We start from the raw sequence: 24,929 nt of genomic DNA, 5'->3' as shown, positions 1-24,929 counted from the left end.
ACTGGGCTGCTCAAAAGGGGAACAAATTGAGGAAACAAATTACTCTAATGTCACCAATAGTGTGGATATTCAGGGATATTCTCCTTCTGGAAGACTACACTTGCATTGCAAGAGTTAATGGATAAGAGAGGAAGAGAGGAAGTCAATGGATAAGATGGGCTCCCATTTGGAAGGGATACAATTTTTTGCTTCATTTTAAAGATTCTGGGAGCCTAAATTGTATATACTACCACTGGAATATATATATAAATTTTTTTTTTCCCTCCAAGGTGACTTAGGTAGCTGATCTGAATTAGTAGATTATAAAAATGCTATGGCTCCTTTTTAGAAATATTGAACTTTTTTTCACATATCCTGTTTAGCAAAGTCTAAGTTCTAAGGCATAACTAAGTCTAAGGTTCTAAGGCATAACTCCCCATGACATGTAAGCCCATTCTCTTCTAAGAATATAATTTAAATTCTTAATAGAAATGCAAAGAGACATTAAAAAAAGTGTCTGAAAGAAATAGAATATTAACATGAGGAATCAAATTGAAAAGCATTATTTTGAACCATGTTATGATATTTTATTCCTGAAGCTTCTCTAAACATAATTTCTATCCTTTAATGACTCAGGTAAAACAGAAATGTCATTCCATTGTGGTCTCTTTTTTGTTGTAAAATATGATGATAGTACTGGATAGTACTACATGATGCGAATTCTTTCAAACCACTTCTAGAAAATGAAGATAGCCTCTTACTTAACTGTACATATTTCTAAGAAGAATGATGATTCCTTGAAATTATATTTCCTACTAAGACCTGTATATTTTGCCTTCAAAACTTAAGATTCAAGTTATTACCATTTAAATTTTCCTCCTTCAGTTACTGAGAACCTTGTATTTAGTGCTGCTTAAATGAAAGAACCTCTACCTGACATATTCAGAATATGGTAACTCTTTGAACCCTTCTTAGTTTGAGATTTTAACAGCTGTGGGACAAGAAATTTAAAAGGAGGGCAAAAGAGAGCAAAAAAAAGATAATAAGGTGCATGAAGGATTCTATTTCATGCTGGTATCGACAAATTATCTTGAGTCCCTGCAATATAAAATTCTGTATACAAATGAAAGTGAAATGAAACAATTTCATTTACTTATTTCTGTTAAAATTTCATTAGTGTATGGGAAGTATTTTTAAGTAGGAGCAGCCACATATGTTTGAAATACAGAGTTAGTTACAACCTACTGCAAATGATATAGGTAGGTCATATTTTCTTATAGCAGTTAAAATATTTGAGTAAATTCAAGGAAAAAAAATAAAAGAACAGAATAATACATAAAAGAAACAAAAGCGAGATGAGGAAAGTCATCATGCCAAGAATGAAGAAGCAATTTATATTTTGTTATCTGAGTTATAAGAATATTATTATTATTTAAAAATTTTTGTTGCAAATTTTCTATCAATCTCAAGACTTCAGTCAATTTGAAAAACCAAGAAATTAAATCTCTTTAGAACTTGAAGGGCCTTAAGTATGATCTTGATCAAATTTCTTGTAATTTCATATAAAGAAATTGGAATTTTGTTAACTGTCTTTTTCCACTATCAGTGTTGCAAGTAACTCAGCTGAATTCAGCGGTGGATTTTCTTTTTCCCAAATGAGTCTTGAGATTAAGGATTCATGTGAAAAGTAAGGCTATAAAGGAATTAAGTAATCAACTGATGCATGGAACAAAGTAGTGATGAAGAATTTGATGAATTGGGCATCTGAGAGTATTTCTTTCATTTTAATTACAAGTTAACATTAATATGAATTGTAAAGGATAGGATTTTTGCCTGTATGCATGTATTTATAAATGCTCTAGGCACTGGTATCTTAACTTGAATAATTATTGAGTACTTTTCTGGGGCTGGGAGTTTGATGTGTTTGAATGGAAATTCACTGAAATGGAACTAGATTACAATGATCATCAGGGGAGGTCCCCTTTGCCATTATACAGATGAGCCAAACACTGGAAAACAGCTCCAGTGCATCTGCTTATAATGGTGTTTGGCATTTGAAACAAGATTATTTGGATCATCTGTGATATCTTAACAATGATCCAGTTCCCAGCTTGCTAATAATTCATGCATCTCAGTATAGAAAGAATACAACTTGTTGTTCGTGCAGAAATAAATAATATGTAAGCTTTATTTTACTCTGAAATGAGCATTGTAAGTAATTCTAAATGAAGATTTTATATTTTCCCCAGTAATATGCTCTGAATTTCCTGGATGCATTAAGTAGAAGGGGTTTACTAGGATGCAGGCTCTACTGCAAAGTCAATATTTTATGGATGGCTATAAAACACATTATTAGAGATGGAGATGAGGGTACATGCACCTTTGCCTGATCAGAGAACTAACAATATCTACACAAAAACAACTCAGAAGCTAAGCTTTCTAAAGGAAAATTATGACAGTTTGTTACTAACCCAGGTGTACCCTGGTCTTTGACTATAGTCTTAATTAAGGAAGTACTCTTGGCTCATAACTGAATCCACATCAGTGGTCCCCATATTGTTTCATCATAAGGCACCTCTGGGACCTACCCAGGTATCCTAAAAAAGAATCTCTGGAGAAAAGATCATAGAATGAGTCAGGTAAAGCAGAAATAATCTTCCATTTTGGTCTCTTTTTTGTTCTAAAATATGATGATAGTATCAGACAGTATGGCATGGTATAAACTCTCAAAAAGCCACTTCTAGAAAATTAAGGAAACTTCTTCATTAACTAGATATTTCTATAATATCTTTTTTTTTTTTAATCTCTCCATCTGCTTTTGATGATCCACTAGACTTTGGGACCACTGGTCTGGATGAAATTCACTTTTAACCAAAATAAAATGTAGAAGAACTGAAATGCAAGTCTATTTTTTTTTTTTTGTAAAATGAAAATCTTTCAAATATGATGGGAGCTCAGTATATAAAGGAACCTCCATATAAAAAGGAAAATTATTTAATCATTTATTCTCCCATGAAATGTAGTGGGTTGATAAGGCTTGGACTTTGCATAAGATAAAACTTTTTCTTAAAATAGAGTGTATTTGAAACAAACAAAAGCAGAAACAGATCTGTAAATACAGAGGTACAAGAGAACAAACTAATATTTTGCGTGTGGGGATTGACAAAATAGGTGAAGGAGAGAGGGAGACACAGGTTTCCAGTTATGAAATCAGTAAATCACAGGAATAAAAGGTACAAAACAGGGAATATAGTCAACGGCATTGTAATAGTATTGTACTGTAACAGATGGTTGCTATACTTGCGGTGAGGGTAGCATAACACAGACTTGCTAAGTCACTACGTTGTAAACCTGAAACTATTTTAAACATTTTGTGTCAATTATGCTTCAATTAAAAAAAGAGAGAGAGAGAGAGAGAGCCCATTTGCACCAGATCCTAACACCTAGTGAATGAATCATTCACATCTCAGTGAAGAAGAATTATATTAAATAAAATTAAATTTTATTTCAGGTTCTACCAGTCCTCCAATTTATGGAATTGAAAGGTGACCTGGTTTGTATGTGCTTTGGCATTCCACAGACTTTGACCAAAGATAAAGTCATAAATTTTTTATCTCTGCTTTATGCCTGATTTGTTTGTATCCAGGAATTCAACAATTCAGGGATTGTTCCTGATTCAAGGTGACTTTGAAATGAACTCATTCAGTAAATGTTTACTAAGAGTGTTTTGTGCCAGGTCCTGATTTGTCTGATAAAGTAAAATTATTTTATTAGTTCAGCATCCATTAAAGGCATTACAAATCATGTATTGATTTTTTATAGACATATAAGAAGTATCAGGTACCAAAATATATAAGAAATAGAGCAATTCAATTCTCAAATATGAAATGCCAGTAATGCAGGACTGGCTGTGAGCTCTGTTCTATTTAGTTTGGTCATACATTGTACCCTTGTGACTGTCAAGTCCCTGGCTAGGAGTTAGAAGCATAAATGAGGATGCTGAGTTCTGGGGGCTCACAATTTAGAGTGAAAATATCAGGAGTCTAAGGAGCTAATATGTGTGTCTTTTCAGGATGTCACAAATTATCTTGGACTTAAAAAATAAGAAAAAGTTACATCTTCCAATAGAAAAAGATCTAAAGACTCTTTTAGTGGAAAATATGAAGATGCTATATCAAAAAATATACCGTGTTTTATGCTGTAGAATTGTAGACCTCAGAAAAATACTTTACTTGATGTAATCACCTTCTTATATTCTTTTTAAGATACTCTTGAGTTTTGTGAGATCTGATGGCTACATTTAAGAGTTTAACTTGCACATTTACATATATATTGAGGTCACAGCTTCTGGTATGTTTGCGCCCTATTGACAAAACCAGCTTTTAATAATGATCTTGTATTACTTTGGTAAGTAATTATACTTGATTGAAATTCAATTTGACTAAACCCACTTTTATTATGCAGCAATTATGCTGTAGTAAGATTCAAGTATTCATGGATATGTTTTCATAATTTCTTTCTATGTTTTACCCAGATTTAATTCTTTTATGATTTCAAATATCAACTGAAGATAAAGACATATGGTATATCTACTTAATTTCTCAAACTGGTTTCTCTTGTTTAAAAAATGTTTTTCTACTTTACAAAGTCCCATTCCTAATGCTATTGATGATCTCGCTCTGGCTAAAATTGCAAGGAACATCCACATATCAGTGTGGTATCCTCTATCAAGAGCCAGAAGATTGCATGACTAGCAGAAATCCAAAACCTTCCCCATAATTGGTGCCAATGCTCAAAAGATTGTGTTTTCAAACCCTCATTTGGCACCCACATTGCCTCTGCCTTCACATATATGAATTGTCTGTACTATGCCATGTTGCTGTAGATACGAGGTTCAATGTCATTTCATCGCAAAAACAAACAACAATGAATACACATATATCACAACATGCCATATTTGTGAGTATAGAAAACTTTCTCAAAAAATTTAAAGAGGAAGAGACACACAAAAATGAGTTACTTCCATCCTAATTTCCTCATTTCTCACTAGGAGACTCTAGTCTTACCTATGGAACAACACTGTCCCTGTTGGGATCACATGCTCCCAACAACAGTGGCTGGGGAGAAATCTGTGTCTAATCAGGATTCATGAAACTAGTAGAGATTTTGACTGGAAAGATTATTTCTGGATTTCACTCTTGGAACTCCCAGAAGTCATCTTGTGGACACAGGGAAATGAAAACAACACAAGAAAAAGAATCAAACAATGCATCTTGCTTACTTTGTTCAAGCCCTGAGGCAAACCAATCTGTTTTCTTACTTGCAATTAAGGGAGGCAGGAATTTTTATTTTACCTCAGCCTTTTTAGTCACCTGCACTAATGGGTAAAAAGACTGAAGATATTGTTAACTAAGTGATCCATTGTCTTATGTAAAGTTAGTATGAAAACATATTTAAAGAATTCACAGGCAGGGAGATATTCTTTCATGTTTCTTTCATGGCCTTATTTTTCCTTAGCTAAGATAACATAATTAGATAATATAACATATTTCAATTTTTTAAGAAATTAAAAATTGATTTAATTTTTTTTTTTACTTTAATTAAAGCCATAATTTAATTTTGTGGCCCACTGCAATAAACATCTTAGCCTAGGTTGGAGTACAGTCACCTTTCTACAATCTTATTTATTTCTCCACTATATTTTGCCTTTATTTTAATATTCCCTCTGTGTCAATGTCTTTCACTAAAAACCATTTTAATGGCAAATTCTTAATTGTTCTGAATAAGATGGAATAAATCTTCTAGATTTCCCTAATACTAGCTAGAAAATCCTCCTTTAGAAGTGTCATTTGCAATAATATCAAAATTTTGCATTGAATAATGGACAGTTTAAATTAACAAAATAACTCTAGTAGAATTTAACAGATAAATCAGATTGTTAAAACCTTTCTAGGATATTACTCAAAATTATGGGAAATGGGACAGCCAGGGCTCTAATCCAAATCGGTCTGGAAGGAGAAAGATAGTAAGGGGCTGTGTCAAGGAATAAAGAGAGATAAAACCATCAACTCAAGTAAAATAATCTGAGAGAAGGTTTTATATGTGTTTTCCAAGGACAGATCATAAATTATAGTTTATGAGGCTGTTTATTATTATTTGAAAGGGGAGGATAAGTCAATACTTCCCCCCACCCCCAAATATTTCTCAGATAGGGAAAACAACAAACTAAAATATTTTTCAAACATTCAAGCCTAGAATATATTCACTTTCTTCAACCCAGTTGATGATACTAATTTTTTTTTTAAGATTTACTTAATAGGGTTCCTGGGTGGTTTAGTCAATTGAGCAACATAATCTTGATTTTAGCTCAGGTATCCCTCTATCCCTCTCCCCTCACACTCACTTTCTCTTTCTCTAAAATAAATAAAATAAATATTGGTAATAACAATTAAAATATATATATATATATATATATATATATATATATATATATATATATTTTTTTTTGTCAGAGAGAACAAACGCAAGCTGGGGGAGCAGCAGGCAGAGGGAGAAGCCTGATGCAGGACTCAATCCCAGAATCTGGGATTATGACCTGAGCAGAAGGCAGATGCTTAACACACTGAGCCACCCAGGTGTCCTATGATACCAATTTTTAAAGTTTTTTTTTCTTTTTTTAAGATTTTATTTAATATTTTTTTTGAGAGAGAGAAAGAGAGGGAGAGAGTATGAGTGGGGGGAGGGGCAGAGGAAGAGAATCTCAAACAGACTCCACGATGAGCATGGAACCCTCCTGGGGCTTGATTGCAGGACCTTAAGATCATGACCTGAGCTGAAACCAGGAGTCAGATGCTTAACTGGCTGAGTCACTCAGGCACCCCTGCCCTTGAGGATACCAATTCTAATGTTGTTTTCCATTTGAGTAAATTTCCAAGACTTTAGCTTTTTATCTAGAGTGTGTAAGTTGATGGAGTTCCCTTGTGTTTTGCTTGTCCAAATGTTGTTTCTTTTACCCTGTGTTGCACAGACATAAACATATATATGAGGGGCACCTGGCTGGCTCAGTCGGTTAAGCATCTGCCTTTGGCTCAGGTCATGATCCCAGGGTCCTGAGATCGAGCCTGGGTCAGGCTCCTTGCTCAATGGACAGTCTGCTTTTCACTCTCCCTCTGCTCTTCCCCATCACCTGTGATTTCTCTCTTTCTCTCTCTCTGCTCTTTCTCTCAAATAAATAAAATCTTAAAAAACAAACAAACAAACATGTACTTGAGGTTGTAATTTTTTAATGATTATTTCTGTTAATGAGCTGCAAGAGTCTTTTACAAGGCTCTTTTTAAAGAATGGATGCCTGGTCTTACATGCAACTTGGGATCTGAGGCTTAGAGAATTTAACAGTTATATTTCTATAAAAATACATTACTTCCTAAATCTGATCTTAATATTCTCAGGTCACTGGTTTCTTGTTTTGTTTTGGTTTTGGTTTTAAGATTTTATTTACTTATTTAACAGAGTGAGAGAGCACAAGCAGGGGAACAGCAGAGGGAGAAGGAGAAGCAGGCTTCCTGACAAAGCAGGGAGCACAACACAACACTCGGTCCTAACTGTGGGACCATGACCTGAGTCAAAAGCAGATGCTTAACCATCTGAGTCACCCAGGCCCCCTCAGATCACAGTTTTATCAGGAATGCTATGTCACAAGGATATGTTGCAATTTTTTCAGGAAACTGTTTTGTGTGTGTGTGTGTGTGTCTTCAGTCTTGCTACTGATATTTTTCCCTTTGATTATTAAATAAGGACAGTCAGAACACATTTTTCTATTGAATACATGAATTGCATTGCTTCAATTTGTGATATATTAGCAGCATTAGTGTATTCACAGAGTTGTGCAACCATCATCACTAATTCTAGAACATTTCCACTCCCACCCAAAAAACTCTATTAACATCAACAGTAACTCCTCCCATTCCTTCCACATATATCCAGCCTGTGGCAAACAGTAATATACTTCTTAGCTCTATTAATTTGCTTTTTCCAGACATTTCAGAATGGTCCAGAATTACAAATGGAATCATACAGTATGGGACCTTTGTATCAGGCCCAGCTCATTTAGCATAATGTTTTTAAAACTCACTCCTGTTTTGTCTTATGGCCTACTTCATTCATTTTTATGTAAGAGTAATATTCTGTTCCATGGCTTTATTACATTGCATGCCCATGCATCAGTGAATGGACACTTAGGTTGCTTCTACATTTCAGTCTTACGAATAATGATGCAGTGAACATCTGTGCAACAGTTCTTGTGTGGACATATACTCTGTGGGTATATGCCTAGGAGTGGAATTGCTGGTTCATATGGTAACTCTCTAGCTTTTTGAGGAATTGCCAAGCCATTTCCCAAAGCATCTGTACCATTTTACATTCCCACCAGCAGTGTATAAGGAATCCAAAGGATCTGCATCCTCTCCAACATGTGTCATTATCTTACAAAATAATCCACATTGTGGTTTTAATTTGAATTTCCTAATGACTAATAATATAGAGCATCTTTGGTATGTTTGTTGACCATTAGTATACCTTCTTTGAAGAAATATTTACTCAAATGCTTTTGTCATATTTTAATTGTTTTTTTCTTTTTATTAAGTTGATTGTGTTCTTTACATATTGAAGGCAAGTACCTTACCAGATATGTGGTTTGCTAAAACCTTTCCTTTGAAGCAAAAAAGTTTTTAATTTTAATAAATCCCATTTTTTTTTTTTTGCTTTTGCCTAGGTGTCATCTGTAAGAAATCAGTGCTTAATTCAAAGTATGGAATTTACATCTATTTTCTTTTTTTTTTTTTTTTAGAGTTTTATAGTTTCCACTTTCATATTCAGGTCTTTGAACCATTTTGAATAAATTTCTATATAGGGTGTGAGATTAGATTTCAGATTCACTCTATTATACACAAATATCCACTTCTCCAGCATTATTTAATATCTATTCTTTCCCTTTGAATCATTCTGGCACCCTTGTCATAAAACAGTTCATTCTTAATTATAGTGATTTCAGTCTTCTATTTCTTTACTCATGGTCAGTTTAGCTAAAACCTTATCAATTATATTCATTGTCTGCAAAGAACCAATTTTGGTTTTATTGATTTTCTCCACTTTTTAAAATATTTTCTGTTTCATTAATTTCTGCTCTAATCTTTATTATTTCCTTAATTTGTTTGCTTTGAGTTTAGTTTGCTTATTGTTTTCTAGTTTCTTAAGGTGGAGGATTAAGTTATTGATTTGAGGTTTCTGTTTTTGTTTTTAAACATAGGCATTTACAGCTGTAAGTTTCTAAGTGCTTTGGCTGCATTTCATGTGTTCTAAGAACTTATTTTTTCCTTTTCATTCATCTCAAAGCGTTTTCTGATGTCTTTTGTGACTTCATTTTTATCCCATTGTTTATTTTTAAATATGTTGTTTACTTTCCAAATATTTATGAATTTCTCAAGTTTTATTGTACTGTTGATTTCTATTTTCCTTCCACTCTGATCTGGGAACATACTTTGTATGATTTAAATTATTTTAAGTATGTTGAAATTTTTTATGCCAATAAGTCTTTACTGTTTCATACAAAGTGTCATTGCAGATAGCCATCAGAGAATAGCACACTGCTGTTGTCAGCTGTACAGAACTGAACTCGACCTTTTTAGCATGGTGCTTTCCTGTACATAAAACACTGGTGAAAATTTTCATATAGGGAAAGAAGGAAATAAAATGGGTCAACTCAGTTGTCAATATGTTTATGAATCAATCAACAGTATTATTATAGGCTTTCTTTACCTGAAAGCAAAACTACAATCACTCTAGGAGCCTCAATGCTAAAATATTTATTCACCACCTGCAATATTACCTTTGGAGAAATGTCTATTTAATTCTTATGCCCATTTTTAATTGGATTATTTGATATTTTTATTTGTTGAATTGTAGGATTTCTTTATATATTATGAAGATAATTCCTCATTATCAGATATATGATATGCAATTTTCTTACAATCCAAAGGTTGCCTTTTCCCCTCTATTGACTGTGCCCATTGATACAGAAAAGTATTTAAATTTGAGGTAGTTCCCTTGGTCAGTTTGTATATTTATTGATGTTCTTTTGGTATCATACTCGAAAAAAACATTGTTAAGTCTAATGTCATGAACTGTTTTTCCTAATTTTCTTCTAGAAGTTCGATGGCTTTATATCTTACATGTAGGTCTTTAATATATTTCAGAGTAATTTTTATATATGGTATAAGTTAAGGATCAGCTTCACTCTTTTGTCTACATATTTGATGTGCACCTTCTTTGAGCTTGTCCTACTTGGAGTTTGTTGAGCTTCTTGGATATGTATATTAATGTTTTAAATTAAATTAATTTCAAATTTATTTTAATTTAAGTTTTAGTTCTTTTATTGTAATTTTCAACTCCAGAATTTCTATTTGGTTCCTTTTTCTATAATTTATTGTTACTGATACTCTATATTTGGTAAGACACCATTCTCATGTTCTTTTCATCCTTAGACGTTGTTTTCCTGTTGTTTTGTTTTGTTTCCTCTTAAAATATATTTAAAACAGTTTATTTAAATTGTGTATAGTTAATCCAGTCTGGACTTCCTCAGGGACAATTTCCATTGACTTGTGTCTTCCCTGTATATAGGCCATATTTTCTTGGTTTGTTTATTAGTGTTGCATATGGTTTTTATGTTAAAAAATATTTTTTTAAGGTTTTATTTATTTGCTAGGGAGATAGGGATACAGAGAGCAAGCACAATCAGGGGAAGTGGCAGGCAGAGGGAGAAGCAGTCTCCCTACTGAGCAAGGAGTCTGATGCAGACTGGATCCCAGGTCCCTGGAATCATGACCTGCGCTGAAGGGAGATACTTCACCAACTGAGCCACCCAGGCATCCCCCAAAATGAATATTTTAGTAACTGAATATGGCAAATGTGGAAATGATCCCTCAGAAGACTTTTTGTGTTGATACTTGTTGTTGGTGTTGGCGGTAGTGTTTGTTTAGTAACTGTCCTGAACTAATTCTGTGAAATCTGTATTTGTCATATGTGATTACTGAAGTCTTTGCTCAGTTAGCTATTGGTCAGCTGAGATTTCCTTTAATGTTTTGAACCTATAAATTTCCCAGTGTGCCAAAGGCCTCTGTGTGCATATTTGGCCATGCCTTCAAATCTCAGGCAGGCAATTTATAGCTGTGCTTTTTGCTTTTTGTTCTGGCATGTGCACAGCCATAAGGTAGGCCAGTGGCAAGAGATTAGGGCCTTTTGAGATCTTTGCTGAGCATGCACACATCCTCAAACATATGCAATACATTCTAGATTCCCAGGAATATGGTGGAGCTCTTCAAATGCCCCTATAGATATCTTCTTCCCCAGTTCTTCCTTTGGTCTTTTTTGGATCAGCTTCTTAATTATCTCAAGTGTTATCATTGCCTCAGATAGCTTTAGTTTTACATAACTGCTGCTGATTGTTTTCTACAAGTATAGACTCAGGGTGAAAAGCCATTTGTAGAATGAACTCTAAAGATGAGTCCTATAAGTGAGTGTTTCCATGGAACTGCTCGATACGAGATTCTGACCATTCTTGTCTGCTCCTCCAGTGGCTGCTAGGTTTACAAGGTTACATGATTAGGAAACTTTTGTTTTCAAGACTACTTCAAAGCTAGAGAGAAAGGGATGGGAATATATTTAAGTGCCACAAAACTATCTGTTCTTACTGAGAACCATCTGTTTTTCTTGAATAAATATTCCTTGGATTTTTGTAGACCTTTGGTTAATTCCCAGAATTCTGAAAAAGTTGATTTGGACAATTTTGATGGTCAGTATGCTCACTGTTTTTATGGTAAAGTAGATTGTTGGATGATTTTACTCTGTCATTCTCACACTCCCACATATTTATACAGGGTAAGAGTCCCTTACTAAATCATTTAATGTTCTTTGTTGATCTTCAAATAATGAGTATGTGGGGATTTTGCCCAATGTTTTTTAAGATGGATAGTACATGCACAACTATATCGCTTGGAGGATTTCATCCTTATTTGGAGGAGTAATAGCAGTCTCCTAGGTCTGGTCCTCTTTCCAAATGAAAGCTAGTTTTGGTGGTTTGGGGGGTTCTAAATTAGGGGTATCCTATCCATATTGATTGGGCGGGTAGCTATTTTACATGACATAAATAGATTTTGTAATAAATACTAAATCTATTTGTTTTCTGGGAAAGGGAAAGACACTCCAAGCATGTCTTTAGAAAATTTTCACGAGATGAGCTCAAACAGATTTTTGATAACTCTTTTCATTGATTTTGTTTTAATTAAAAGTGTTTTAAACTCCCTTCCAAATGCGATTGTCATAAACCATAGATAGATATTCTCTTTTTTTATAACCCAGGGAGGAGGAAAAATATACAATTATGTAATCAGGAGTTTAAACTCAAATAAAATTCTTAAATCCGAATTGTTTATTTTATGCATATTATCTAAATAATTAGAATTTGACTAAATAATGCAAACAGAACAACAAACATCAGACTTCCTTCTGCCTGCTATCTATACTCATTCACCAAATTTAAAATGCTAATTTCCATTGGCTGTTCTTCAAAAATGATGTACATTGAATGTAATACTCATTATTTAAAAAGAGTTCAAGGAATGTTGAAAAAAGGGAGGAAGTGAAGATTTTGCGCATTTAAATGTGTTTTCTTTCAGTCTGACTTTACAAAGAACTCTTTATTTACAAATAAAACACATCATTGTTTATTTTGTAAACACGTCCAAAGTAGATGAAAAGCTCTCAGGAAAATTGCTAATATTGCTAATGTTACAACACACTCCCCAGGGTTCAGCTGTACTTTCTACAACTATAGAAAATGACTTTCTATAATATTAACATCATAAAGAAAAGTTTATTTTAAGGAAACTTCAGAGAAACAGCAACTTGTAGGACTTTGGATTTGGCTGACATCTAGACACTTAAAGATAATTCTAAGAACACTGGCCATTATCAATGTGGAAGAATTATCAAGTACTGAAAGTCCATTAAATATTCTGCTGTTTCATTATGACGCTTTTATCATTGTTCATGAGCTTTTTACAAAAAAAAGCATAATGTTAGTGCCTAAACTATACAACAACCAAGTCCTTCTGGGCATTCTAGAAATGGATCCACTTATTAAGATTCCACAGTAAATCAAAAGTATACTGAAGTCTACCCTTGCTAGAGAAAAGTGTGTTTGATATACTATGTTTTAAGTAACTGGTATATTAAAGAAACAAAGAGGTTATGATAAGAGAATAAGAGCTTATAGACATTGCAGCAGCATAGCATAATATAAGAATCTTGAAGCCCTTGATTTTGCCCTTACTTAATATGCAGCCTTGGGCAAATTGTTCAACCTCCTATATTTAGTTTTCCCATCTGTAAAATGATAATGTTATTATCCACATTTCAGGGTGCTTAGTAAAATAGGTCAATATATAATAGCTGATTATTATTAAAAAATAAAAAAAATCAAAAAATCTTTTTAAAAAATTAAATCAAATAATTATGGAGTAGAAGACCAAACTAGTTGGGACAATCTAAGGTGAATGTAAACTCCTTGACCTCAGGTCCAATAGGAAGCCAGAGGTCTTTTCCAGGAGAGATGAGTAGAAAATTCAAGAATTTTTTTGAAAATAATGTTGAGAATGATTGACTTCTTCATCTCCATTCAAGACACAAACTTCAGATGATCTGCGATGTATCTGATGGGTTTCCATGTGGATTCTATCAACATAGTACACCACCTTTAAGGGATTAACCTGAGGAAACTGGCCCTAACTATCAGGTATGCTGATGAACTAGTCTCAGTCCAGAGAAGAATGTGAGGGATAGCGACCTACATCTACTTTCTCACCCACAGCTTCCAGACAAAGGTTCATGAGGAGATCCTACATCCTGCCATACACAAATGGAATGGGATTTTATATAACTAAAGAACATAATGCCACATCACGGTTAAGATCATTGGCTCAGTTAGGATTCCTAATCCTCCTCTCACTAACTATATGATTTTGGCTGAGACTCAGTTTTTTTATACATAAAAGAGAATCACTGCAATCAATCCAAGAGGATTATTGTGAGCCTTGAATGATATTAGTTATAGAAGTTATTTAGTGAAGTGACAGGTACATTACAAATACTATATATTGATATAGCAATAAACTATTATTGATAAAGATCATAACACATAATCAGAGTTGTTAATGATTTATGTGCAAGAAATACTTTCACCTAAAATATGCCATAAACATTTGGTGAGCTATTTGCAGAAAGAGTCCAGTTATTTGTCTGTTATAAATATGTCTGATTCTGGAAGGTTTCTGATAATAACCCATGAGTCCTCACAAACTCCTGTGTAAAGTATGTCAGGTGCAAAGTTCTAGAAATTGAAATTACTAAACCATGTACAGTAAGTAACATTTAGGAAGAACCTGATATTTGAACCCATATAGCTCCTTTATAAAAACACAAATGCAATCGTGACTTATTCCAAGTGGGGTGTCTACAGTTATGGCCCTGTTTCAAAGCAGACAAGCAGTACAAGGGAAACTAGGAAATGGAGTGGCTGAAAATTCATCTGCAGAGTTCAAGCTCTTAGTGAGGGATAGACCATGTTAGATGGTTTCAGGATATTATACTAGTGTTGGTTTTAGCATCAGAGTATAATCTGCCCACATAAAGAAATAGGCTGGGTGATAATCAGCATTTGTATTAGAACATTAGATTTCTGTCCTTTCTTGAAATGTTTTGGTAGAGATTTGAAAGCAACACACCAAAAAATGGGCATTTCAATGAACTAATCATGAAGAGAATGAGATGCCTGAAAACTGCAATTTGACCAGTTACAACTAATACAAGACAAATCTAGAGTGGGAAGAGTCCTTTAAAATCTACTCCTCATTGTGCTTAAGGAAGAGCAAATGGTGTTGAGTAATGATGTTAAGATTCTCAGGAAATATTAATTGAGATTTATTACTTTTCTCAAAGACAATAGAAGGAAATTAAAATATATTAGGGATTGATCAGGGCTCTTATTTGAGGAGTATATTTGGGATAATCCAGTCTTTAGACATATACATATTTCATTTGTGCCTCAGATTTCTCACCTGTGAAATGAGGATGGGATTGTCAGATAAAATTGAGGATGCCCAGTTAAATCTGAATTTCTGATAAACAATGAAAAATTGTATTCACATGTCCCATTTAATATTTGGAACATACTTATAATAAAACTTATTCATTGCTAGTCTGATGTTCAAATTTAACTGGGCATCTTTTATTTTTATTTGCTAAATCTGCCAACCAAAATGTGGATAATAATAAGTTGTGAAGACTAAAATAATTAATATATATTAAGCACTTAGAACTGTGTCCAACATAAAAGAAGTGCTCAAATAATGTTAGCTTTTAATAAAATGACTATTATTATCACCATCATGTGAAAATAAAGGACTTTTTTTATGAATTGAAACATGTAATCATTTCCCATGTATAAATATTTGGCTAGTCATATATCTAAAAGTTTTGTTCACTCCAGGCATTTAATTTTTTTAAATTTAATTTTGTTTTTTTTAATCTGAATCCATGCTACTTGGGCCTTATGTTCTTGCATGGATGATAACACAATGTTTATCATGCTTATAGCTTTTGGTTTCCTAAATTAATCCTTTAGGAATTAATTATTCCTCATTTTGGTTATCTGTCAATTAGATAAAAATAGAAAAATGATATCTGGCTTTGTATGAATGTCATTTGTCTGGTCTCTTTCCAGGTACTGATGGATAAAATAAAACTGCCTCAAATCAAGATATATTTCATGTATTTTCTAATAAGAGAAATGGAAAAGGCTAATAATCTGAACTATTAATCTATGCATATCATGCTTCACATTCCCAATGTCTTTTCACTCAATCATAATTTCTGTTCTATTTTGATCCAAGAGACATAAAGCTTTGGTTTGCTACAAGAATTTCTTATCCAAAAAAACCTTTATCACAACTATCAAATTCTTATATTTATTTGGGCCACATTCAAGTGTAAATATAATTTAAAGAATACATGATCCAATTCCATCACCATTACTCAGGCTAGAAAAAGATCTTTTAATCCAGAAGGAGAAGAAGAAGCTGAAGAAGAAGAAGGAGGAGGAGGAGGAGGAGGAGGAGGAGGAGGAGGAGGAGGAGGAGGAGGAGGAGAAGTAGTAGTAGTACAGGAACAAGAACAAGAAGAACAAGAAGCAGGAGGAGGAGGAGGAGAAGGAGAAGAAGAAGGGGGAGAAGAAGAAGAGGAAGAAGGGGGAGGAGAAGGAGGGGGAGGAGGGGGAAGAGCAGGGGGAGGAGAAGAAAGGAAAGAAGAAGAAAGAGGAGGAGGAGGAAAGAGGAGGAATCAGGAGTATTTGCTATTGGTGAAGTCACTGTCAGTCCCCATTCTTAGGAGGAGCAAGAGAACCCCAGAGAAATTAGGTACTAAGAATGTTGAGAGAATATGCCCCCTTCCTGCCTGACTGCCTTGGGAATTGGCAAGGTTCTCATAGTTCTTTAACCTACCACAACATTGATGTGTGGAATATAGATGGCAGCATAGTGATCCTAAGAAGGTACCTTGGAATAGCCCAAAGTCAAGTTCTCATACATATTGTAGGGGCATAAACTGTCACCCATGTAATTTTGTGTAGTCAGACTGTTGCAGACAGGACACAAAGGACGAGCAGAGTCAGAGGATCTTTCCTAGTGGATCAAGTAAAAGCCATACAACCAGACACCAAATGACAAAGTAAATATATCTGCAAATACTGTGATTAAATAGTTCAGGCAAATGATCGGATGCAACCCCTGAGGACGGGATGCTATGAATCCCTCCCAACTTCCAATTTAATGCTCCTCCAGTGATAAATGATGGAGGAGAAGTAGCCTACATTGCTTGAGTTTTTTCCTAAATCAAGAGAAAACACTGAGGTGGCTCTTTTCATCCTGGATTGAGGGGGAACATAGTGTAAGAATTTAAGATGGAGAGGAAATCCATTTATTATAACAAAGAAACCTGCATTTCTCATTTCTCATCCAAAGCTTCTGTGGTGTATGAGACTTGAAGATTTATATCTGCCTTTAATAATTATAAAACTAGTTTAAATACAGCTTATACTAAACATGTACATAACGAATTTTATGAGAAGGCTTAAATGAATAGTGATTAGATATATGAAAATATTAATATAGATGTTAAGAACAATGATTGAGTGCCTACTATGTGCCAGGCATCAGACTAAGTGCTTTATAAATGTATTTACTTTGTTTTTGGACATAATCTTAAGAAATTGACAACTTTACCAATATTAAACCTGAGGTTCAAAGAGATTGAGTAAGAGGTCCAAGTCTCATACAGCTTGTAAGTGGCAAAGGTTGGGTTGGAGTGAGAGCCATTTACTTCAATATAGAAACTCATTGGGATATCAGAACACAGTCTCTCTCTGCTCAACATCATTTGTTATCAGCTGTGGCTCAACTTAACCTGGGATGGCCCAATTGGAATATACAGAGATTTTCTAACTTTCTTTCATCTATATTTCAAAAATACAAGGGCTTGGCCAAAGTTTCCATGGAGGTAGATTCTGCCCATTTCAGTGGCTTTGGAACTAGAACACTTTGGCATCAACAGTTCTCAACTGCAAACTGAACATGCAGAAAGTAGAAATATGTGCTTATTTACTGCTGAAGGAAGAAGGAAGATCTACTGGACTTTCTCCCAAAACCCCTGGGTTAGTAAATACATCAAAACCCGAATGCCTCAGAATATGGTCTAACTGTGGGGTCTTCCCAACGTCAAGTTCAGGAGGTGTCATCTGGGGTATTCTTGTTTTCTTTTCTTTTTTTTTTTCTTTTTTTTCTTTTTTATTTTTTATAAACATATGTTTTTATCCCCAGGGGTACAGGTCTGTGAACCACCAATTTACACACTTCACAGCACTCACCAAAGCACATACCCTCCCCAATGTCCATAATCCCACCCCCTTCTCCCAAACCCCCTCCCCCCAGCAACCCTCAGTTTGTTTTGTGAGATTAAGAGTCACTTATGGTTTGTCTCCCTCCCAATCCCATCTTGTTTCATTTATTCTTCTCCTACCCACTTAAGCCCCCATGTTGCATCACCACTTCCTCATATCAGGGAGATCATATGATAGTTGTCTTTCTCTGCTTGACTTATTTCGCTAAGCATGATACGCTCTAGTTCCATCCATGTTGTCGCAAATGGCAAGATTTCATTTCTTTTGATGGCTGCATAGTATTCCATTGTGTATATATACCACATCTTCTTGAACCATTCATCTGTTGATGGACATCTAGGTTCTTTCCATAGTTTGGCTATTGTGGACATTGCTGCTATAAACATTCGGGTGCACGTGCCCCTTTGGATCACTACGTTTGTATCTTTAGGGTAAATACCCAATAGTGCAATTGCTGGGTCATAGGGCAGTTCTATTTTCAACATTTTGAGGAACCTCCATGCTGTTTTCCAGAGTGGCTGCACCAGCTTGCATTCCCACCAACAGTGTAGGAGAGTTCCCCTTTCTCCGCATCCTCGCCAACTGAGTCTTGATCACATGGTGTTCTTTCAGATAATAATCATATTTTTATAAGTCTTATCCAGGGCCATTGCTCTAGAAACCTGTAGAAAAGTGTAATGATTTCTGTCATATACTAAATTATTTTCACTACTTTTGGATGCTGAGGCTTTTTTTCACCCTTTTTACATGACTACATGGACAGAGGAAATAGAAAACTTTGAAGGGAGTGTTTCTGGTACTTGAACTCACACCATCTTTTTATTTATTATTTTTTTAGGAAGTTCCTCAATGATTAATATATGTAATCTATGTTGCTTGTTTTTCTGCAAGTACATTTCCTTAATTAGCCTATGAGAAAAGACATTTATTTTTTAAAAAATGACCACCTGGAGAACATCATTTTAGACTCACCACTACCTAGGAAAATGAAAAGCTCTCTACAGAATTGATAGAAAATAATCTTAAGGGCTATCATTTCAATGTGAAGCAAGATTTGGCAAAACAGATTAAACTCAATTGTTCATATTATAATAGTTCCTTTCTTGCTATTGAGTCAGAGGAATGAACTGGGGTAAATATCTTGATGAAATATTTGCAAAATGTAAATTTTATTGTGGAGACAAATTACTCATCATAAATTGAAAATATAATGTCACAATGTTTTATACATTGCCTTGAAGACATTTTAAAAAATAATTTCTCTTGATGCCATATTATACTGACCCAAGAAATATCTAGCATTTTTTTTTTTCAGTAAATGGACTTTTTTGCCTTCAAAATATGAGGATGAAGAGTCTTTAGAGTCTGATAACATCTTCTCATCCCCAAATGTGGGGAAGGGGCTCTTCTAGTAACTTTAGAAATCTCTGGTCTTATCAATTCAGAGGCTCTGTGGTAATGTCCTTAAATCCAAGAAATTTGCTTTTCTTCTTGAATGTTTCTAATGGCTAGAACCACATTCATACTATCCATTCATGAATGGCTAATCTATTCTTCTAGAAAGGTTTCATCTGTTTCCCTGAGTAGAATAATTTAAAATATCACTGACCTTTCTTTTGTTCATATTCACATCAGTATTTAAGAATTCTTGGGGAATTATAAAATTTTACCCAAAATATCAAGGTGTGCCAAAAACCTCTTAAAGTATTTTCTTTTGCAATAATACAATTTTAATAAGTTTGTGTTATTTCTGCAGTAAACATAGTATGTTACAATTTAAACAACTTAATTTAACCTTATCCTAACCACAGCCTTGGCATTCTGATTCATTACGAAAAGAGAACTTGTGTCAATGAGCTCATGGTATTTATATTTCACTTACAAATGTACGTGTTTGGTTGTTTGTTTTTTTTTTTTTTCAGAAGCTTAAACAAAAATTTTAGGATGTATAAGAAAAGTTTCTCTTAGAGACAATTTATCTTAAGTCCAGGATGGAAACACAGGGAGAGTTTTGACATTTTGAATCTGGCTCAAGGAACTGGCAGTGTGAAAACATATGAAAACGCAAAGAACCGTTTAAAGGAAAGGTTACTATAGTCTTTTGCCATAATCTTAAAGATATATAGTTCATATTATGCCAGATTTAGACAAAATTACTTGGGGTGTGGAATGTTCTTACTTTATTGAAACTAGCTTTTCTCTCCTCGTCAGTTAGATAATATAGTGGCAATAGTGATAGAAAGACATTTGAAAGCACTGCCATTTTAGCATAATCCTGATTAATGTCTATAACGTTCTATAGGCTGCATTAGGAAACTCCATATTAAAGGAAAAATTTAAGCTTCATGTGAATAGCACAAGAAGAAATATACTCAAAACACTGACCTGGAGATTCTAAATGAAGCCACCCCAGGGCTTTCCAAACCATTAATAAACATTTAAACATTGTAATCTGTAGGTTTAGCAGTTAGTTCATTGTGCATTAGTCTATTGTTAATTAGTAATTTATGGGTGGCTTATATTAAAACATTATTGGAATTTTACCTTTTATTTTATGTTAATAGACCAGTCATTATACTGTACCACAAGTTCAGATGTTGGAGTGTAAACATAAACAAACATAAAACCAGTATTTGACAAGCTAGACCTTTATACTGTGGGATCAGAAACCATGAGTGGAAAAAATCACTATGGGGACAGAATTTGATGAAAAGTCCAGGGTATTAAATATTTAGTTTCTGGAACATCTGAGTGTCTTGTTTTTTTAACCAGGTGTTAACATCCCCAGGATGTGCCAGAAATGTTCAGTGATGTCTAAGGTGGCTTGACTAGCTCTTTGGTGGTCACTAGGGCAGTAAGATCTTAATGGAATATCCATATGATATAGCAGCAGGCAAACGTAAGCCATTTCAGAGACAGCAAAAGCTATGATGACTCCAACTTGAACTTCCTAGGCTAAGTCACCTTGAAATATAACAGAAATTATTAGGGATTTAATAAAGAGGAGGGCATACCTCACCTTTTAGTGGTGTTTTTCCTCAGAGCCTTACAACTTTGAGACAAAAAAAATAACTGTTGGGAGGAAAAAAATGAATTCTTCTCTTTTATACATGTAATTGATTCTGACATACATGTTCTTTACATTTATATCTTAAGAAACTGTAATTCATTCAGTCTCTTGGGTCACACTTCTAAGAACATAAGGATATGCATTTCAGGTGGTATTGCCTTAAAAGGAGGACATCTCTTTATCAGGACAGCAAATAGATTAGACAAATCCAATTACTCCAAGTGGATTATTAAAATACTAAGGCTAATGGAAGGTTTGTAATTTGATCAACATAAGTGTGTAGTAGCAGTAGTAGTAGACCTACTATGTGCCATGATCTGAGCTAGGCTCCATTATTATGCATTGGGAAGCTATATGAGTGGAATATATGATCAGAATTTAATAAAGGTGATGGCTGTGGAAACAAAGAGAAGCTAGGTAGAGGTGAGAGAGCATGGTGGTAGGGAGCATGGAGCTTAGATCCATGAGTAGCCAATGACCTATCTAGCCACTGTCCTCTCCTTGCACATTCTTTATCCTTTGCTCCATTCTTTGGGTCTGGCACTAAATATTCAAAACCCGCCCTTTATCATGTGGACACAGGTTGTAAGTTCCAAACACCATGAAATGCTACTGCTCTGTTGAAAAGTTCTGTGGGTGAGCAGGCGGCTTAGGTGACCTCTCAAAGGTAATATTTTCTTATGCCACTAACACATACCTTGTGCATAAAAGGAGTAATATATTAAACACTGTTCTGCTTGAGGGATCTTGCAAAAGTCTCCAGGTACCTCCTAGCTGAGATCTCTTCATCCTTCAAAATAAAAGTAAAAGGCAATGTGGTCTGGGAATTTAAATGTTTCCAAGATTTCTTACACTGCCCTTTCAGAGTACAGTTATGTAGTTTTTAGATAAGAAAAAGTGAAAAGATATTATGTTATGAACCCTGAACCATATGATTAAAAATATCCTTAATGTGAATAGAAAAGCAAGGAAGTTACTGTTCCTTGCTCCTCTACTTCTACTCCTTCTCCCACCCATTGGAAGAAAAAAAAATCTATTTTAGAACTCATCAGTTTACCTGAAAAATATTTAGATTTTTGTCTTTCTAGTTAGGAAGACAGGAAAACTACGCCATAGATCATTTTTATTCACTGATCACATCAAAGTATTATTTTGTTGTTTGTGGGCAGCTTTGAAGTATTAGTCTTTATACTTCTTTTGCTTTTCAGGAACGAGGATACAGTATTTTTTTTTTTTCTTGCCACATGTCAAAGAGGTATTTAGGAATGATTTTCCAGGAAGTTAAGATTATCCACAGACTTACAGGCAGAAATCTCTTCTTCAAGTAAGATTCGCTGTACAATGCCTCTTATAGATTTTAAAAGACTTAGTATTCAGTTGTTAGAGTCACACACCTCAGAACAAATTGTGGAAACATCATTTAATTAAAACAATTTATGACAGCATTTACTTCTGAATCTTTTGCTAAGCACAGGTCATTCTCTGGAATAAATAATTCTTAGCCTGATGAAAGCTGCCACCTCTTCTCATAGGTAGGGACTAAGTGCATCTCTTTGTTCTGGGCTAAGAATACAGTTTTCAGGTAATGCAAATGGTTTGGAAACATAGGGAGGGAACATAACACAAGCATACATCAAGAAATCACAAAGACCTTGAAATAAGTAACTGAGCATTTGAGAAAATCTCAGATCTTGCAGTGAGATGAAATGCGTACATTTAGAATATTCTGGGGAGTTCTGAAATCATTTTCACTTTAATCATAAAGCCATTGATTCCTTTGTAGAATGTGCTCAGGGCAAGCAAGATACCAGAAAGTCAGAGGAATTAGAAGAGAATACAATGCAACAAAAGTGAAGCTGGAAAACATCCCCAAACATAATTTCAAAATAATATTTCAGAGATGTTCATATTTAAAAAGCTTAAAATAATTAAAATTTGTAGGGATGTGGATTTCATAAGATAGAGGCTACCATCTACAATACACAGACACCTCATAAGAAAAATAAGAAACTGCTGAATGGTGAGACATGATGCATCAGGCCAAAGGTATGAGGTCAAGACCAAGTCAGGTGGGCCCAGCGATGGTGAGAGAGTTGGGGATATTTTCCTCTGCTGAAACAAGAGATTATATTCCTGGTGTAAAACTCGAGTTTGGAGGAAGGAAATGATGACAAAAGGAAGGTCATAGAAAATTCTCCACTTCCTGAGCTCCCCAGGCAAGGCACAATCATAAGGAATGCCTGTGGTTATTTGGTGAGATATAGAGACAAGACCCAGCCTGAGGTAAGAGAACCAATTTAGTGATAAAGCTGTAGGAGTGTTAAGTTAAATTTAAAGAAAATAAATTGCAAGTGTTTTCCAGCCATCAGGAAGACCTGCCATTCATGTTATATACTTGCTTCAGAAAGATTTACTTAGGAGTAGGAAGTAGAGTGAGTTATTTTACCAGTGTCCTTTCCCATTTCAATTTTATAATACACAAATTTGAAAAGCAAAGCTATTACCCTCATGGAAGTCAGGAATGAGAGTGTTTGGTGACGAGGATACTGAAAAGCAAGAATGATACAGCTAGCTGTATCTGGCTAGCACTGGCCAGGGGGGTTGCAACAGACACTCACGGTCTGCAAACCTCCTCATGCATGAGCCTCATCTGCAGTGTTCACACCTGTGTGGATTCACGGGATCTGTCTCCAGAAAGGCTGGTTTGAGAGACAGGGCTCAAATCTGAGGTCGAATCTGAGGTTTTTCCCAAGTATCCAGTTTTTGTTTGATATGGTTATGTCCCCAGTCCAATTTTGGGGGCGGGGGGAATCTTATAAGATTTATTTATTTATTATTTTAGAGAAAGTGAGAGAATGCACAACTCGAGAAAGGGGCAGAAAGAGAGAGAGAGAATCCTCAAGGTGATTCTGTGCTGAGCGCAGAGCCCAGGTAGGGCTGGATCTCATGACCTGAGGTCATGACCAGAGTTGAAATCAAGAGACATTCAACTGACTGAACCACCCAGGACATTTGAAAAATTCTTGAAAAAAATTAGTGAGAGTGGAAGCGGTAGAAAGAACACATACAAAATCCTTTAGAAATAAGATGGCATTCAGAGTCAGTTCCTAACCTGTTGAGTTATAATACAGTCCCAGAATGTTACAGAGGGTGAGGGGAGACTCTCCGAAAGAGCCATGGTTTACTGAAAGGCTCAAGACAGATTCACATTTAGAAAAATGCATCCTGGGGCGCCTGGGTGGCTCAGTGGGTTAAACCTCTGCCTTCGGCTCAGGTCGTGATCTCAGGGTCCTGGGATCGAGCTCCATATCCAACTTTCTGCTCAGCGGGGAGCCTCTTTCCTCCCTCTCTCTCTGCCTGCCTCTCTGCCCCCTTGTGATCTCTGTCTGTCAAATAAATAAGTAAACAAAATCTTTTTAAAAAAATAAAATTAAATTAAAAAAATTTAAAAATGCATCTTTAGAAAGTAAAGTTGTTATCTACAGCTCATTTCAAACATTGTGGTTGTCAGGAGTCTTTCTCTCTTCCTAATGCAAAAGTAATACTTAAGTAGACCATCCCACGTTAAGACAAGCTGAGAAGCAAAAATGAGAAAAGGGCCATTTCTTGGGTTGTATATAGTGGAAAACATTCGGCTACAATACTAGATGATTGGTAGTGGTAAGGAATTATAGAAGGAAAGAGCATGAAATTATTACTATTATTCTCAAGATTCTTTTATTCATTCGAGAGAGAGAGTGAGCATGTGAGAGCATGACCAGGGTGAGCGTCAGAGGAAGAAGCAGACTTCCCCCTGAACAGGGAGCCCAATGCAGGGCT

This window comes from Mustela erminea, chromosome 5 (genome assembly GCF_009829155.1).
Source record: "Mustela erminea isolate mMusErm1 chromosome 5, mMusErm1.Pri, whole genome shotgun sequence".
Taxonomy (NCBI): domain Eukaryota; kingdom Metazoa; phylum Chordata; class Mammalia; order Carnivora; family Mustelidae; genus Mustela; species Mustela erminea.
The sequence above is the reverse complement of the archived record's forward strand: the minus strand, read 5'-3'. Positions refer to the sequence as shown.